This window comes from Nicotiana sylvestris, chromosome 12 (assembly GCF_000393655.2).
Source record: "Nicotiana sylvestris chromosome 12, ASM39365v2, whole genome shotgun sequence".
Taxonomy (NCBI): domain Eukaryota; kingdom Viridiplantae; phylum Streptophyta; class Magnoliopsida; order Solanales; family Solanaceae; genus Nicotiana; species Nicotiana sylvestris.
Window position 1 is genome coordinate 153033882 of NC_091068.1, and position 16551 is coordinate 153050432.

Consider the following 16551-nt stretch of genomic DNA (forward strand, 5'->3'; position numbering starts at 1 on the left):
TAAAGATAGGTACGGTAAGTAAAAAAAAACTTACGTGCAAAGTTCCACTTCTCAGGGAAGGGGGATATTTGTTTCACCCACCAAATCAACTGTGCGTACAGCAATATAACGAGTGTACCACCCATGATCCTTGTCATCTTTAGGGCTTACCAAGACCCTTTTACTTCTTGCAGTTAAAGTAAAAACCCCATGGCGGAATAATTTGGGGTGGTAAAGATGAATAAGATGGGGAAAGGTAAAGCTAACATTGACTTTTACAGACAAATACCTCAAACAAGCCACTGCTCTCCATACAAGGGGGCCAATTTGTCCCAAACAAATTTTGAAAAAGCGACAGAAATCAAGTATAACTGGGTCAATAGCAGGAATAAATCCCAAAGTGAAGGGGTAAGTATAAACAAAAGAAAATCCAATCCTAAAAGAAGATCTTCTTTGGTTTGGATTAGGGATCACTATACGAAGATCACTTCTCCAGTTGCAATCTTTTCGAACAATAGAAATCAAAGGTTCAGTGATTAGAGAAGGTAAAGTGTCAGCTTTCTCTAAATTAAAAACTTGTTCACGAAGAGATTTTCTATCATTCTCAAAGGATAAGTCATTGGGTACTATTTCCTCAACTAAAGGCTCTTGAAGAGGCTCAGAAAGTTCTTTACCTTTAGAAGAGGATTTCTTAGTGATAGAACCTCTAGAAATAGTGCCAAAACTAGAAGAAGGAGTGATGGAACTAGAGGAACCACCACGAACGGATCCTAGGCTACGAAGCCTGCCATCTCTACCCCTTCTATGTCTTACAGGGGCGTTGGGGAAGCTATCAAGAATTGGGATTCTCTTAGGGTTAGGATTCGGAGACGCCATTGCAGAGAAAGGATAAACTAAAGGAAAAAAAAGGTTAAATATGTATATAATAGCAACCGTCAAACAAAGAAGTGTAATGATGGAAAGCCTATAATAAAGGCAACTATCACTTCGTGAATAGAGGGGATGAAGAAGCCTTAAAAAAGGCTGCAGAATTACAGAACCAATCAGAAGGTAACACGTGTGTAAAGCATTAAATAGAAAAGACAACTGAAGCGTCAGTACTGTCATAGCATTGATTACGGCAAAAATTCCTTTTTTGTGAAGATCCACTTCCCAAATATTTAATTGATAAATAAATGGAAAGTGGGGGGACTATCTGTATTGGGAAAAAACTGAGTCTGAATATTGAAGATGACGTGTCATGACACGTGGACTGGTCAAAAGGTCAAAACGCAATAAATAGTCAAGAGGCACGGGCGACAACAGATATGGGGAGAAGAAAGCAACATAGGTGTGGACCGTTACTCAAATGGCACGAGTCTCGTACCTATTCGAGTCATTTAAAGACCGAAGATCGGAAGAAGTTGAAGATACGAATCTGATGACGTAAAAGAGTCTAAATACAGCATTAAATATCAAATACGTTAGAGAATTTGAATTAAATAGAAATGATTGTGTAACGTTTCTTTTAATGTTATTTATTGCTCATAATTGCCTCATTAAGACAAAGGCATTACATCTTCTCCTAGAATCAACTATAAAAGGAGAAGGACTCAACATCTGTAGACACACGAAATATTATTGAGATTATACTGAAATACAAAACTACTTACTTTATTATTCTCAGAAGTCTTCTATTGTTTCGTCTCCAGATTATAAGTAACCCGAATTTCTCTTTATTTCTAGCTTTGACCAAAGACTCAGATTTTTGGTTAAACATATATATGGGGAAAACCTTCTGAAAAGGGGGGCGCGACTCTCTCTCTCTCTCTCCCTCTCTTTCCTCTCCTCTGTAACCTTCATAGTAGAAGGAAGAACAAAGCAATCTCCAAGAGAATATGTAAAATGGTCTCCACCATTGATTACTGGGAGACGAAATGAAAAGTATCAATAAGATTGATTATCTCTATCTCATCTTATGCATTTTTTTCTGATTAGTTTATAGATCTGGAGTTTATTACGTTTAACTAAGATTTACCCCTTCATTGTTTCTATTGATTTAATCAGAAAGATTTCGATAACTTTTTGGTCAAACAGAGGTATCCTTAGAATTTATTAAATGAAAGTTCTAAAGATACCCCTAAAATAAAGAGCTTAAGTTATATACTTGTATAAAAATTATTTATACAATTATGTCACTTAATAGGTAATTATAAATATATTTCTAGTAATTAGTAATCTTATAAAAATAGTAATTATACATCTATCCCAAGTTAAAATCTACTCGTAATGCCAAAAAAAAATTACACTACTAGTAAATTCTACAGTAAAAGTAACCGAGATAATGGTTTTCCTTTTGATTCGGCGGTTGATGGCTAAAGTTAATATTTAGAGTCTGAAGACCCTTCTCATTTTCTAGATGAATGGGATGCTCAAAATTCTCCATTGTGGAAAGCTAAAAAATTTTCTCTTCATGAAAATTAAGTATCTGTTAATTTTGTGGAACGAGAATATCCCTTTCATGTTCTTTTCCATATGTTAGGCAGTTGTTTTTACATTTTGGTTAAGGTGAAGGCATAGTCCGACGCCGTGGTTCGCAAGCAAGTTATGTTGGAATATAATATGGGAGTTTAAGAAAACATTACTGAGTTTTGTGATTTGTAATCGTAAACAACCATAATAATTATGTGGTTATAAGACATTTGAAGCTTATGAATTTAGGGATGGCAATGGGGCGGTGCAAATTTATACATATGGGGCGGGGCGGGTCAACATAAAAACAAATTCAGTTTTTTGTGGGTGCGATGCGGGTGTATGGGTCAAAATCTGATCGTAGTGGTCGTCCCCAAGAAGAAAGGTACGGTCGTAAGAAAGCACACCGGTCAAAGACCGTTGGATAAAAGGGAAAAGGAATTATATATATGGGCAGAGGGGGCTCAGAGAGAGGGGGAGGGGAGAACTTTAAAAAAAAATGAGAGCAACTACAGCAGGGGAAACAAGAGGAATCTCTCGTTTATCAACACTCACTTCCCTTCCCTTTCTTGGCTCCCTCATTTATGATGCATCTCTGCTCTATGTGTAAGCTTATCTCTCATGTTTGGTGTACGATTATCATATTAATAAATCTTATACATTTATACTCTTGGTTATTTCGCACTTAATATGCTTGGATCTCAAGTTAATTATGTTTGGCTAAGATTTATCCTCTTTATTATCAATAATTAGTTTGACAAAAGGGTTTTAAACTTTTTTGCTCAAACAATTTGGCGCCGTCTGTGGGGATTTCTTCGCCAAATTTCTTAGTTTCCCTCAGATCTAAAACTGGCGAAATGTAACCACCCACTCGAAAGAGTGGTAAATAAACCTCACATGTTAATCTAGATCAGACTGCTACATAAAAGTAGAAGTTATAACCAATATCCACGCAAAACCCACATCTCGCCAGTAACGATAGATTTAGCATGATATGCGCATGTTCAAAATAGAATCGTGGTCATCTGGCGTGACCACATCCACATTTGACACATTCACATTATATATTAACCCATGTTCCCACCCTTTATGAAAGGAAGAAATTGTTGCGCAGTCCTTTGAAAGAATGGGCACATCCTGCCCTACTTTCACATTCCCCCACACATAGGATGGTCCATGAACGAAGTATGACATGTCTCCCTTGTTGTGGGTACGAATTAAGTGAGATCGGACCGGGGCTCGATTTCAACACGGCAGCAAGTGAGGCGAGCCCAACTCGCGCAAAACTTAGACGCTGCTAAAAAAAATGGAGCTGGACACGGACGCCGAATCTAAAACCACCATTCCATCAACCATTCAAACACTAGGCAGGTCAAGCAACGCTACAAAGCCGCCCCCTCTTGCCGACCCGTTGGATCGAGGTACAAAAAATTTCATTTTGGTTTCCCCTCTGTTGTTGGTTTAAACAGGAACATGAACGCCATACGGGCAAGCAAGCAAAGGGACATTCCAACCAGAAACAATGGAAGGAAAACTACTTTCAAATAATTGAAAGGCCACCCACCTCAAATACCTCAGCTCCTGAAAGAGGACACACTTCAAGTCGTACTCCTTTTTCCTCACCCGGGTTTCGCCCCAATCGGATTCTCAGGAAAGTTTCTAATGGGGAGAAGGGGATGTCTCGAAGTTCAAGCATGATTCATTACCCTGCCTGTTGACCACTTCCCCAGACCGGGCAATGAAGGTACTAGACACATGGAAACTCCTCCAATAAACGTATGAAACGAACGTGTACAACACTCCCCAGTGAGTGAAACAGCAATGTTTTATACTCCCCGTCATCATATTCTCCAACGCAAGAAAAAATAAACAAACTGGGACTTACCCAGAAAACGCATCGTATTCTCTAATACAAGCAAAATTAAGCAAACTGGGACTCACCCAGGAAACACAGAAGTTAAGCAAAACTAGGACTCCCCCAGGGAACGCCCAATATTCTACAGAAAAAATAAAACCGAGTGCACGAGGATCCACTCCGATGTATACATAGACAATATGGTGGCCTGCTATTCTCCAAAATCTGAAAACGAATTGTCAGGTTAATATTTCGACCATAACTCGAAATAATACCTCTACGACCAAGGGCTATCGCCAAAAGAAGAATTCAACCTCACTCGAATCGCCGGGTTAATATTTCGACCTTAACTCAAAATAACACCCTACGGCCAAGGGCCATCGCCAAAAGAAGAATTCAACCTTGCTCGAATTACAACGGGTTAACATTTCGACCATAACTCGAAATAACACCCCTACAGCCAAGGGCCATCGCTAAAAGAAGAATTCGAACTCGCTCGAATTGCCGGGTTAATATTTCGACCTTAACTCGAAATAACACCCCTACGGCCAAGGGTCATCGCCAAAAGAATAATTCGACCTCGATCGAATCGCCGGGTTAATATTTCGACCTTAACTCGAAATAACACCCCTACGGCCAAGGGCCATCGCCAAAAGAAGAATTCGACCTCGCTCGAATCACCGGGTTAATATTTCGACCTTAACTCGAAATAACACCCCTACGGCCAAGGGTCATCGCCAAAAGAAGAATTCGACCTCGATCGAATCGCCGGGTTAATATTTCGACCTTAACTCGAAATAACACCCCTACGGCCAAGGGCCATCTCCAAAAGAAGAATTTGGCCTCGTTAGAATTACAACCGGTTAACATTTCACCCTTAACTCGAAATAACACCCCTACGGCCAAGGGCCATCACCAAAAAAAAGAATTCGACCTCGCTCGAATCACCGGGTTAGTATTTCGACCTTAACTCGAAATAATACCCCTACAGCCAAGGGCCATCTCAAGAAGAATTTGACCTCGCTCGAATCACCAGGTTAATATTTCGATCTTAATTCGAAGTAACGCCCCTACGACTAAGGGCCACCGCCAAAAGAAAAACTTGATCTCGCTCAAGTTATACGGATTAACATTCCGGTCTTACTCGCAATAATGCCTTTGCAGCCATCGGTCATCGTCAAACAAAAACTTTTTGTTTTTTGTTTCTCGAGCTTGTCCAAATAAGTTAGAAATTGATTTCGCTCCAAGTCCCAGGTTCGACCTCGCTCGAATACGTATTAAAAGGTCGACTTCACCTAAATCAACAACCAAGTTTAATCTACCTCGAATGATTCAAGTCGAAACTGAATTCGCCCAAAACGACAAATTTGAAGTCAACCTCGTTTGAATCAAAGAGGATTCCGCCTAAAGCGACAAATCAAAAGTCAACCTCGCCCAAATATGCAAATCCGAAGGTCTACGCCAAAGCAAAACATGTAAAGCAAGGAGAAGGGAGAGAAATACAAAGGACATACAATGACGAAACAACCCTTTTATTTATACACTTGCGCAACGGTCGTACCTTATACATGACCAGAACTGACCCAGTACAAAAAAAAGAACAAAGCAAAACAAAAAAAGAGCATAGACTAAGGCAACAGCTCTTCACTTGGCGTCATCACCTCCATCCTCCCCATCATTATCTCATGGAAATTCCTCCTTAGCATCTGCATCCTCGCTGTCCTCCGGTATTGCAGGATCGTAGCCGCAGTTGACACGAGCCTCTCGTGCCTTCCTTCGGGCTCCTTCATAAGCGGCCTAAAAAATATTGCCCGCCTCCTACAAACTCTTTTACATGTCCCATTGAGCCTCGTCATGAACCCAGAGCTTGTGCAAGTGGCGAGGAACAGCACCAGAGGCAGATTCAACTTGGGCCAACAATTGTTCCTTTTCGGCCTCAAGTACAACGACACGATCTCCCAAGTTTAAAGCTTCTCGGTCAATTTAGCCAATGCACTCTTCGAACTTCGCCTCCCTTAGCGTGGTTGTTTCCCTCTCGAATTCCTGCTCGGATTGAAGGACGCGGATAGTGTCCTCCAACGCCGCTACCCTTGCTGAAGCCTCAAAGCCTCCAACTCAGCGCTCTCCAACTCGAACATTTTTCTTTCCAGCTCGGCTAATTTCCCCATCCACTCCGCACTCAAAGCCTCAACCCTGACAGCATTTTGATCAAGCTCGGATTGCAACGACAACACCTTCGCCTGAAGATGCACACACTCTGCGGCGACCCTATTTCCCAACTCGAGTTCCTCGTCCTTTACACAAAGTAGCTCCTCGAGCTCACTGTTCTTGCGAATGGACTGCATCAGCTCCTGACCCCTTTTCTCCAGCTCCCACCCGAGAGATTGATTACCGGCGCTCGCCCTGAGCCGCTCATACATCTCATGGCACTTGTTGTGATAGACCCGATACTTTTCCAATATCATCAGAAAAATCTTGGCCCGAGTGTCGGACCTGCGAGCACTTTCAATCTCCAACATGTAAGACTGAAAGCCAAAAAGAAAAATCAGCAAAGGCCAAGGTTGCCAAAAATATAAAGAACACAAAAAAAGAAACAAAGATGAGAAACTTACCCTCAAGCCCATGGCGGCCACTTCATGCATCAATTCAACGTCATTGATGTCCCGAAGATCCTCACACTCTGTGGCAGAGCATAAAAGGTCAAAATACGGTACCAGGCCTTCTGTGTCCCGTAGAAGGTTAAGCTCTGACAGAATCTCAAGTATATGGGAGGGACCTCCCGCTCTCACCACAGTACGGGTAAAGCCCTCCTCAAACATCCTGACATCATCAGGATCGAGGTCGGAGACAGACTCGTAGTCGTCGACCAAGACACTTTTTCCCCTCTCTGCGGCCGAAGAAGAAGCCCGATTCGGTCTGGAAGACGAAGGCCTTCCCAAAGCGGCAACAGCGGCCTCGGGACCCCGATTTCCCATCGTAGTAGCCTATTGATCAATCACAACAGTCGAAGACTCTATCATCAGGTTGGCCTCGTCTGCCTGGTTTACCTTTGCAGCCGTATTAGCATCACCGCCAATTTCAGACACTGTCAAGGGAAGGTCGTCCCCCGAAGTCACTGCGACTGAAGGATCCCCTTCAGACTCCATTTGTTGCCTCTTCGACGGACCCTCTCCGTCATCAGCACGGGAAGATTTGCCCGATAAGCAGGCAGCAGGAGCCGGAGTCTCCACGTGAGGAATAATTTCCACGAACACGACCCTAGCCATAGGAGTAGATTGGGCAGCTCTTGATGTAGGCCGGGCGGCGGACCTCGGTGTGGGCCGGGCTAAAGCTATATTCTGGGTTGGGCCTAAATGGGCCAAACGGGCTAGGCCTAACAATCTCGGGCTTTTGCGGGCCAGGCTCTGGCGGTCCCGGGCCAAACGGTCCTAGGCGTAACGGTCCTGATGGGTGAAACCGGCCCACTGTGGGCCTAAGCCCACATGGTCCCTGGCTAAATGGGCCGGGCCTAAACGGGCTAAGTGTTCCAGGCTATTTTTTTTGAATTTTTTTTATCTAAGGCAATTTCTTGATATATATATATATATATATTTCCTTATATATAATTGTGACTTAAATCTTCTAATTCAAATTTAAACACAAAATAAATTGCAAATAAATATTCAAGAGAATGCCTTATAATTTTTATCATTACGACATTAACAAAAAATGACAATATCTTTCTTAGTCTTTCTCCCCCAATGGAATGAGCACAACAAAGTACTAATACCACCATTAAAAGGAAAAAAACTAATTAAGATGTGCCAAAATACAAGTTATATATTAGTCTATGTATTATCTCTAACAAATTTCATAAATCCTTCAAGGTCTGGAGGAATTTCCGTTGGTGGTGGCGGAAAAAAAGCTTGGATATCACCGCTTCCGAGCGAAGCAGCATCCTGCGCAAGTTCCGCTAGCATTTTTTCATAAGCTTCGTCTATATCCGATTTTGATTCGGCAAGTCCAAAATTTCTTCTTTCCGAACGGATCCAATCTCTGAAGAGTACTGATTTTTCTAAGCTCTCCCTCATAGACGTTCTATGATCACCGATTTGAAGTCTCGCTTGACTGAACGCGCTCTCTGATGCCACTGTTGAAGCTTGAATACTTAAAATATCTCGAGTCATCCTTGAAAGTACCGGATAGTGTTTTTCTTTGTCCTTCCACCATTCCAAAACATCAAAGGAGCCGTTGGGATTCTCTGATTCAAGTCCCTGCGACAAATAAACTTGAAGCTCATTTAGTTGTAAACTATCACCAATATTATCACCTTGAGAACTCCTGAACTCCGTCCAAGAACTAAGTGTTTTAAGGCCAGCAGTTCTTTTAGATGATTGTGAACTAGAAGAAGTGGGAGTTGGAACATTTGATCTAGCATGATCTAAGGCAAGTTGATAATCATTATAAATTGTTTGAGCATTTATTTTAATTGAGGCTTTTGCATCTGCAAGTGTAGCAAATTCCTCATCTGAAAGTGATAAAGACCTATAAATATTTGTATACCAATAGTGAGGACCTCCTAATTTCATGATAGGATTTAATATGGCAACAACACCATAAATAGGGGGGATAGGAAAAAAATATTTTTTAAACTTATCTTTCATAGAATTAATAGCAAGTTGATAAATTACCTCACCCTCTGAAAATTGAGTAAACAAATCTGCAAGTGCTGCAATATAAACTAAATTGTTAGAAATAGTAGGATAATATTGCCCAGATAATTCATTTGTAGCAATATAAAATTGTTCTAAAAAGTCTACAAACAATTTAACATTAGTCCAATCTTGATTTGTAAGGTGATCATCATCATTATCATCATCACCACCAACACAAGCATTAAACGTTGCGTTTATTGAGTTTCTATATTCATATGCAATAACTAAACTTTTATACATGTAATTCCATCTAGTCGGACAAGGTTTAGGAACCTTTCTTTCTCTAAAGCCAAATTCATCACATTTTTTAAAATTTTCTCTAAGTCTACTTCTACGGTTTGAATAAAAAGCCAATTAAGAGCCATTTTAACCTTTTCAATTTCCACATTTAAAATTTTCATACCATCACTGACGATTAAATGGTAAATATGATAAATACATCTAACATGGAAAATATTACTAAATACAGGTTTTAGTGTAGTTGTAAGCAAGCCTATAGCATTAGTGTTACTAGAAGCATTATCCATTAAAACTAACATTATTTTATCTCTAATGCAAAAATATCTACAAATATTTGCAACTGTGTTAGCAATAAACTTACCTGTGTGACGTGAATTAATTATTCTATAAGTAATAATGCGCTTTTGCATTTTCCATTCCTCATCAATCCAATGAGTGTTACAGTAATATAATCACAGTCATTACCACTTCTACCAATATCAGTAGTAATAGCAATGCGACAATCTATATAAGTAAATAAATAGTGCAAATATTGTTCATATGCATGTTTATATTTATAAATATCGCTCTTTACGGTTGCGTGAGGCCATCATTTATAAGTAGGATTAAAAACTCTTCTAATATAATGCACAAAGTGAGGGTTAGAAGGAAAACTATAGGGTAAGCACATAATAGTAACCATTTTGCCAATTCTTCACGATCATTATTTGGATCGTAATACAAATGCCATCGGTAATAGTGTTAATTTTCGATTGAACTAGATTTGACCCGGTACTAGGGTTAACCTCAGTATCTACACTTGTCCCCTCTTGTGCAACTTTCATTTGAAGATATCTAGCTTTATTTCTAGAGTGTTTCTTTATGTGTCTAGTCAAAGTACCCATACCGCAACGGTCTCCAGTATATTTTTGCGCCATCAAAGCCCCACAAGTTTTACACTATCCTTATTTTGAGCTCTTAGTTGAGTAAAAAAGTGTCAAACAAGAGATGTTTCAGGCAGTCTAAAAGGTTGTCTATTAAAAGTAGGGGGTACTATAGGAGGGTCAGTCAAGGCATCATTTGGATTATTATCAGTTGGGTTATTAACAGGAGTAGTAGGTGTATCATCTAAATCCGGTTGCATTTCATCTATATCATCATTTTCCTCATCATTTTCATCAATAGTTTGATTAGGATAAAGAGCATCCATAACTTCATCATTTAATCGTTGACCTGGTGCAACATCGTGGTAAAATTGACTATCGAAAAATTAAAAACAAGGGTTATCACTATCAAGAATAACAGGTGGAGGAGGATGGGTAACAGGTCTGGGTCGGGGGGAGCTGGGGGAGTAGTAGTAGCTTGGCGACTAGATTAACCAATTTTAGTTTTTCCCTTACCCTTACCACCAAATATTTTTTCAAAGAAAAGTCCATATTAATTATAATTATACAAACTAAAACAAACAAAACTATAATATTAAAACTAAAGAGTTGGAACGAGTTTACCGAATTGACGAATAACTTCTTGAAAATTGTATATCGTTGAAGACTTGAATACTTCAATTCACCAACTTCACAATTTTTCACAAATTGCAATAATAAAGAAAGAAATTATGTAAGAAAATTAGAGAGAGATTGATGATTTTGTGAGTATAAATGAAATAATGAGGGGGTATTTATAGTTGAGAATAGGAAAAAAGTGTAATTATAAAAAGTTTGGAGTTAAAACAAAGTTTGGGGGCCAAATGACTATTTTTTAAAAAGCCAAACGGCTAAAATGGCAGGGCAACGACTATTTTTTAAACTTCTAACCGTTGGCCATTTTTTAAAAAAAAAATTGTCGTTGGGCCTGTTTGGCCCGGTTGAACCGGCCCAGGCCCGCCAGCCGATCCCTGTCTCGCGGTCTCAATCTGGAGGACTAGCCTACGGTGAGCTCCAAGGACCGTTTGGGACCGGACCATTTGAACCGGCCCATTTGGCCCGTGGTTTCGCGGGCCTGGGTTGGGCCCGGACCACAATACAGCCTTAGGCTGGGCAGAAGGCGCCAGTTGACGAATCGCTAGTGGAGGAGCCCTCGTCCTTCGCACTCTCTCTAATAAAGGAGAAAACGATCATATAAGCAACGAGATCAAATTACAAGACAAAGAACAAACAAATTGCAACTGGCCCACTTAGCGATGAGAGGCTTACGCCCATATCTCTCATAGAAGGACGCCCACTCAGGACCCCCGCTGTATGGGGAAGAATAGCATTAACCCATTCGGGGATGTCATCAACGGGCGGGGGAGGCAATCTCTCAGCTACGAACGTAGAAAACAAATTAGCAATGCTACCTAAAGAGGAACGGTCGGCCACCGCCTCGAGAAAAGTCGTAAATCAGACAAAAGAAAACTTACAGGCGAAGTTCCACGTCTCAGGAATCCCTGCTAGGTCCGCCACAAGGTGCTCGGTCCGTACAAAGAAATAACTCTCCCAAAAACGACAATCAGCCTTGTCGTCCATCTTCACCACCAAACTCTTTGTTCCTCGATGACGCATGTGGATCATCGAGCCTCGAATAAGTTGGGGAACAAAAATAATAATCATATGCCCCAAAGTGACGTCTTGATCGGCGAGCTCTGCGTACTTGAGAAGAATGAGAAAGAGTTTGTACACGTACGGCAAAAGCTGAGAAGGACACACCTCGTAGTAGCGGCAGAAGTCTACCACTAGGGAGGGGAGCGGAAGCGTATACCCAACAATAAAAGGGTACGCATAGAATGCGCAGTACCCTGGCGTTGCAGATACACAATGTCCGTTCCCATCGCAGGTTTCATTTCAATATGATTTGGAATTCCCCACTTGGTCTTGAGCGCCGCAATCGCCGCTTCATCTATGGTAGATGATACAGGTTCTGGCTCTTCCTCGGCGGGGCCATTAAAATCATTCCATAAGTTCCCCGGACGGGGAAATATTTCAGCTACTGTTGGAAACCCCTCATCTTCCGCCGCCTCTGCTCCTTCTCCGAGAACAGGTGCGTCATTTTCCAGCACCGGAGCTTCGACGGGTCTGTCAGTGTGGGAAGAAGTATCAGCCATTTGTCTCGAATAATCGGAGTAAATGAGTAAGAAAAAGGGAGATAAAGAAGATGGTGGCATCAATTTCTGACTGACAGGAGAACGAACTCACAAATTTGAAGTATTAAAGAAGGTAAAGGCTTGCAAAACTCCTTTGATAAGTCGAAAAGTGTGGCAATAGAATGGTGTTTTCTCCCTATTTATAGGAACATGAATGTCCCGAGCGGGAAACCCAAGAGCCGCCAATCAAAACTGATAGGGCACAAGAAGCGATACGATTCTTGGGAAACGTGCGCCTTAATGACAGTGGGTATTCATGATGCATCGAATCGCCACAACGGTTCAACTCCGAATAGACGTAACGGTTCAATGGTATCATTAAAGCGTCGCGCCATTACCTCGACCTAAAGGCCTCGCTCAAGGCTTAAACATTCAGATTTCTCCTAACTTTCGAATCGATAGAATCCGCCCGTTGAGCCCGCTAAGAGGCAACCTCGACGAACGGAGGGACTAACTGTATGGATCAAAATCTGACCATAGTGGTCGTCCCCTAGAAGAAAGATACGGTCGTAAGAAAGCACGCCGGTCAAAGACCGTTGGATAAAAGGGGAAAAGAATTATATATATGGGCAGAGAGGGCTTAGAGAGGGGGGGGGGACTCTAAAAAAAAGGAGAGCAACCACAGCCTGGGGAACAAGAGGAATCTCTCGTTTATCAACACTTACTTCCCTTCCCTTTCTTGGTTCCGTCATTTATGATCCATCTCTGCTCTATGTATAAGCTCATCTCTCATGTTTGGTGTACGATTATCATATTAATAGATCTTATACATTTCTACTCTTGGTTATTTCGTACTTAATATGCTTGGATCTCAAGTTAATTATGTTTGGCTAAGGTTTATCCTCTTTATTATCAATAATTAGTTTGACAAAAGGGTTTTAAACTTTTTTGATCAAACAATGGGTGCGGGTTAAGATTTAAAAGTTTCGAATAAATACAACTTTTCAGCTATCAACCACTAATATTCAATCAAGAGATATTTGTTTTCCAGTTTTGAACTTATAATTTTCTTCTCCTACGAACTGGATCATTGTAGTCCCAAATTGATTTAATTTTTAAAATTGATTCATAGTAGACGTCTATTCAGTTTATTGTAAATATGAATGCTTCTGCTAATTGCATCACTAGGAAGAAGAGCTTCTTGTTTTATATTTTATTTACTGCTCCAACGTCTCACTTTTAACTATATAGTTAATTTGTTTTATGCTAAGTTCAGGTATATGATCTCATTACATTGTACAATCTGAATTATATATTAGAATGACATACTAATAGCATTCGGTAGAGTTTATAGTTATTCCCTAGTTATGCATATTCAAAATATGACTTGGTTTGACACTGGATTCTGATAAAAACTTTTACATTAGCCATGACAAATATAAACATAATTGAAAAGACAGAAATAAAAATAAGACAAATTGGAAAAGAAAAAAAAAAGAAGAGGAAAGTCGGGACGGGTAATGAGGGTGTGGATGCGGGGTGGGTGGATGCGGGTGAAAATGCAATGCGGGGCGGGGCGGGTTGAAATTTCGTGAGTTAAAGTAGAACCCGCACCACCCTGCACCATTTGCCATCTCTACTTATGATCTTAAACATATCATAATCATTCAATATGATTATAAAAACTTATCATTGATGGTAAAATGATTAAAATGGAATAGAAATATATCATTTGTTTAACATAGACTAATAAACAAAGTGTGTCACGAAACGCAAAAGAGTATTATACTGCTAGTATATTTCTGTCTGCTACATAATTGTCACTAATTAATTTATATCGATTCACATCCAAGCTATAACTTAGTCTTAGACTGACAGGATTGGCTGGCGAGACTTGCCGTCTGGATATCCAAAGATATATCGCATTTGGTGGAAACTTTCACCTTTACTTTGAACAATACAATTAGTTTTATTTTGCCCTTCAGTTTCACGTAAATAGTTAACGGCAACATGCCCTTTTCAACCACGTCCGAATACAAATTAGGATCCGAAGATAGCCGATCCGCCATTATTATCAGCACAAAGTTCATATTTGTAGTGGTCCGGGACCCAATCTTCCACGCGGGGACGTGAACATCTCCGATTTCTTCACCTCTATACTCGATGTAAGGGTTGATGTCTTCGTATTGGACACTAACTCTGTTGGCAGAGACGGATCTAGAGTGTTAGAAGTGGATTCGATTGGACTCATCATTTTTGGAATAGATCATATATGTGTGTATGTGAAAAATGAAAATTCTTACTAGTACTTTTTCATTTTATACGAAGATGCTTGATTGGCCACAGAATTACCGAAATTAAAGAAGAATTTTGACATATAAGTCAAATATATGTTAATTACCAGAATTATTCTTTTAAATGAGTGGTTGCGGGAATTCTATTTGTCTTTTCATTTTTTGGTCTCTCCTTTTTTTTTGAGCAAATTTGGTCTCTCCTTATAAAATTATAAGAATGACATTTTACATCAAATGAGCCTCGACAAGGTCATGTCGTAAAATAAGGATACTATGATTTAGATAATTCCAAAAAGAGAAATGTATCATTCTTTTTCTTATAGGCCAAAAAGATTGGGAAATCTTACCGAAATGTCCCAAATAAGTCTTATAAATAGCATATGCACTTACCAACATATAGCCCTTAATCATAAACTTACCAAAATTAGCGAAACACATATAAAAATTGAAAACACAAATAAGGAAAGACTCTTTCTCTCCAAGAATCACAAGCAACGATCTTCTTCCATACTTTTAAGCGTGATCAGCAATATTAGATGCAAGACGGAAGAAAAAAATTATGAATGAGGTAGTAAACAAGGTGATGAAATACAAAAAAAAAATACAAGATTCCAAAAGTCTAAGCAAAAAGGGACATTTTTTCAATAGGTATGGTTGGAATTCATTGAAAATATATAGATGAGTCAATATCAAAATTTGAGAAAGATTGGAGGTGATCTGTACTTATTGGTATCAAAATTCGTATTTAAAATCGAGTTCAAAAATTCTTCTGTGACACATATATCAAATATGTATCACGCATGTATCTCACACAGCGCTATACATGTAATATACAATTGATACAAATATGATACAAAAATGACAACATATTGTAAAATACATATCATCTTTTTCCATGTTCATCTTCTACCAAATCATCCCAAAATTGAGATTTAAACTTGTTAAGACGTATCCAATCTATTCCAACAACATTCACTCAAAATAAAGAAAAAATTTAACATCTTTTTAGCTACTAAAGCTAATTGACTAATATTGGTAATATTTTATTACTTAGCTAATTTTTGTACTAACTTACTTATCGGCTGACACAGCTGATAATTTCCCAAATGAAAGTATATGAAATAAAATAGGACAAAAGAAATAACATAAATATTAAGTTTTTAACCCATATTTTAAAAAAAAAAAATCATAATCTTAAATTCACTAAGTTTAAATTTTAAATTCATCTTACCTGTTAGGATTGTAAATGGAGAGGTCGCCGCTCATGGTAATGTTAAGGAATACCTTGAACCTGGCCGCGTCTACGGACACGGCCAGGTCCTTGAGAGTCAAGGACTCGAGCGTGATGACAGGACGCTTGGGTCTAAAAACAGTGAGACACAAGATGATAATAGTTATAACCAGAATAATATGGACAGAGAGAACGAGCATACATATTTTCCTTCTTTTCTTGTGTTTACGTGCGTATTTACAATCTGCAACGCTATATCTACTCTCTGGAGTTGATTCCATTTCCATTTGTAAAATTCTACTACTACTGCTAATTTCTTCTCTCATTTTGAATGTGTATGGTAAGATAATCGAGCAGTATTACTATTTATTTATAAGTTTAAGGCTTTAGAATAATAGTAGCCCAAAGCCTACGTAATTAATTTATTTAGGCCTAATTTCAACGCGCAGAATTTAATGGCTACTGGCTACATTAATTGTCTATGTGAATGTGGAGAACAACCTAAAAACAAGGTATATAACATTTTGCGACCTGTTGATGTAAATTAAGTCCTTTTTTCTTGTGATGATATTAAACAACACTCAATTATCAATTCCAGGGGCGGAGGAAGAGTTGGCAGTCGGGTTCATCTAAACTCACTACTTTCGATGCGGAGTATAAATTTATGTGTAAAAATTCATTAAAAATGCAACAAATGGCATGTCTGAACCTATAACTTTAAAAATACAGTGGGTTCAATGTTAAAACCTTAAAAGTTGAACGCATAGAAT

General features: G+C 39.4%; 1 long non-coding RNA gene across 1 annotated transcript; it reads right to left on the minus strand.

Moving 5' to 3' along the window:
- Positions 1-13948: 13948 nt before the first annotated feature.
- LOC104215121 (uncharacterized) lies at positions 13949-16123 on the minus strand. The gene is made up of 2 exons (XR_011404335.1): positions 15782-16123; positions 13949-14455 (listed from the first exon to the last, which is right to left on the minus strand). It is a non-coding gene; the product is annotated as an uncharacterized lncRNA (long non-coding RNA).
- Positions 16124-16551: the final 428 nt, after the last annotated feature.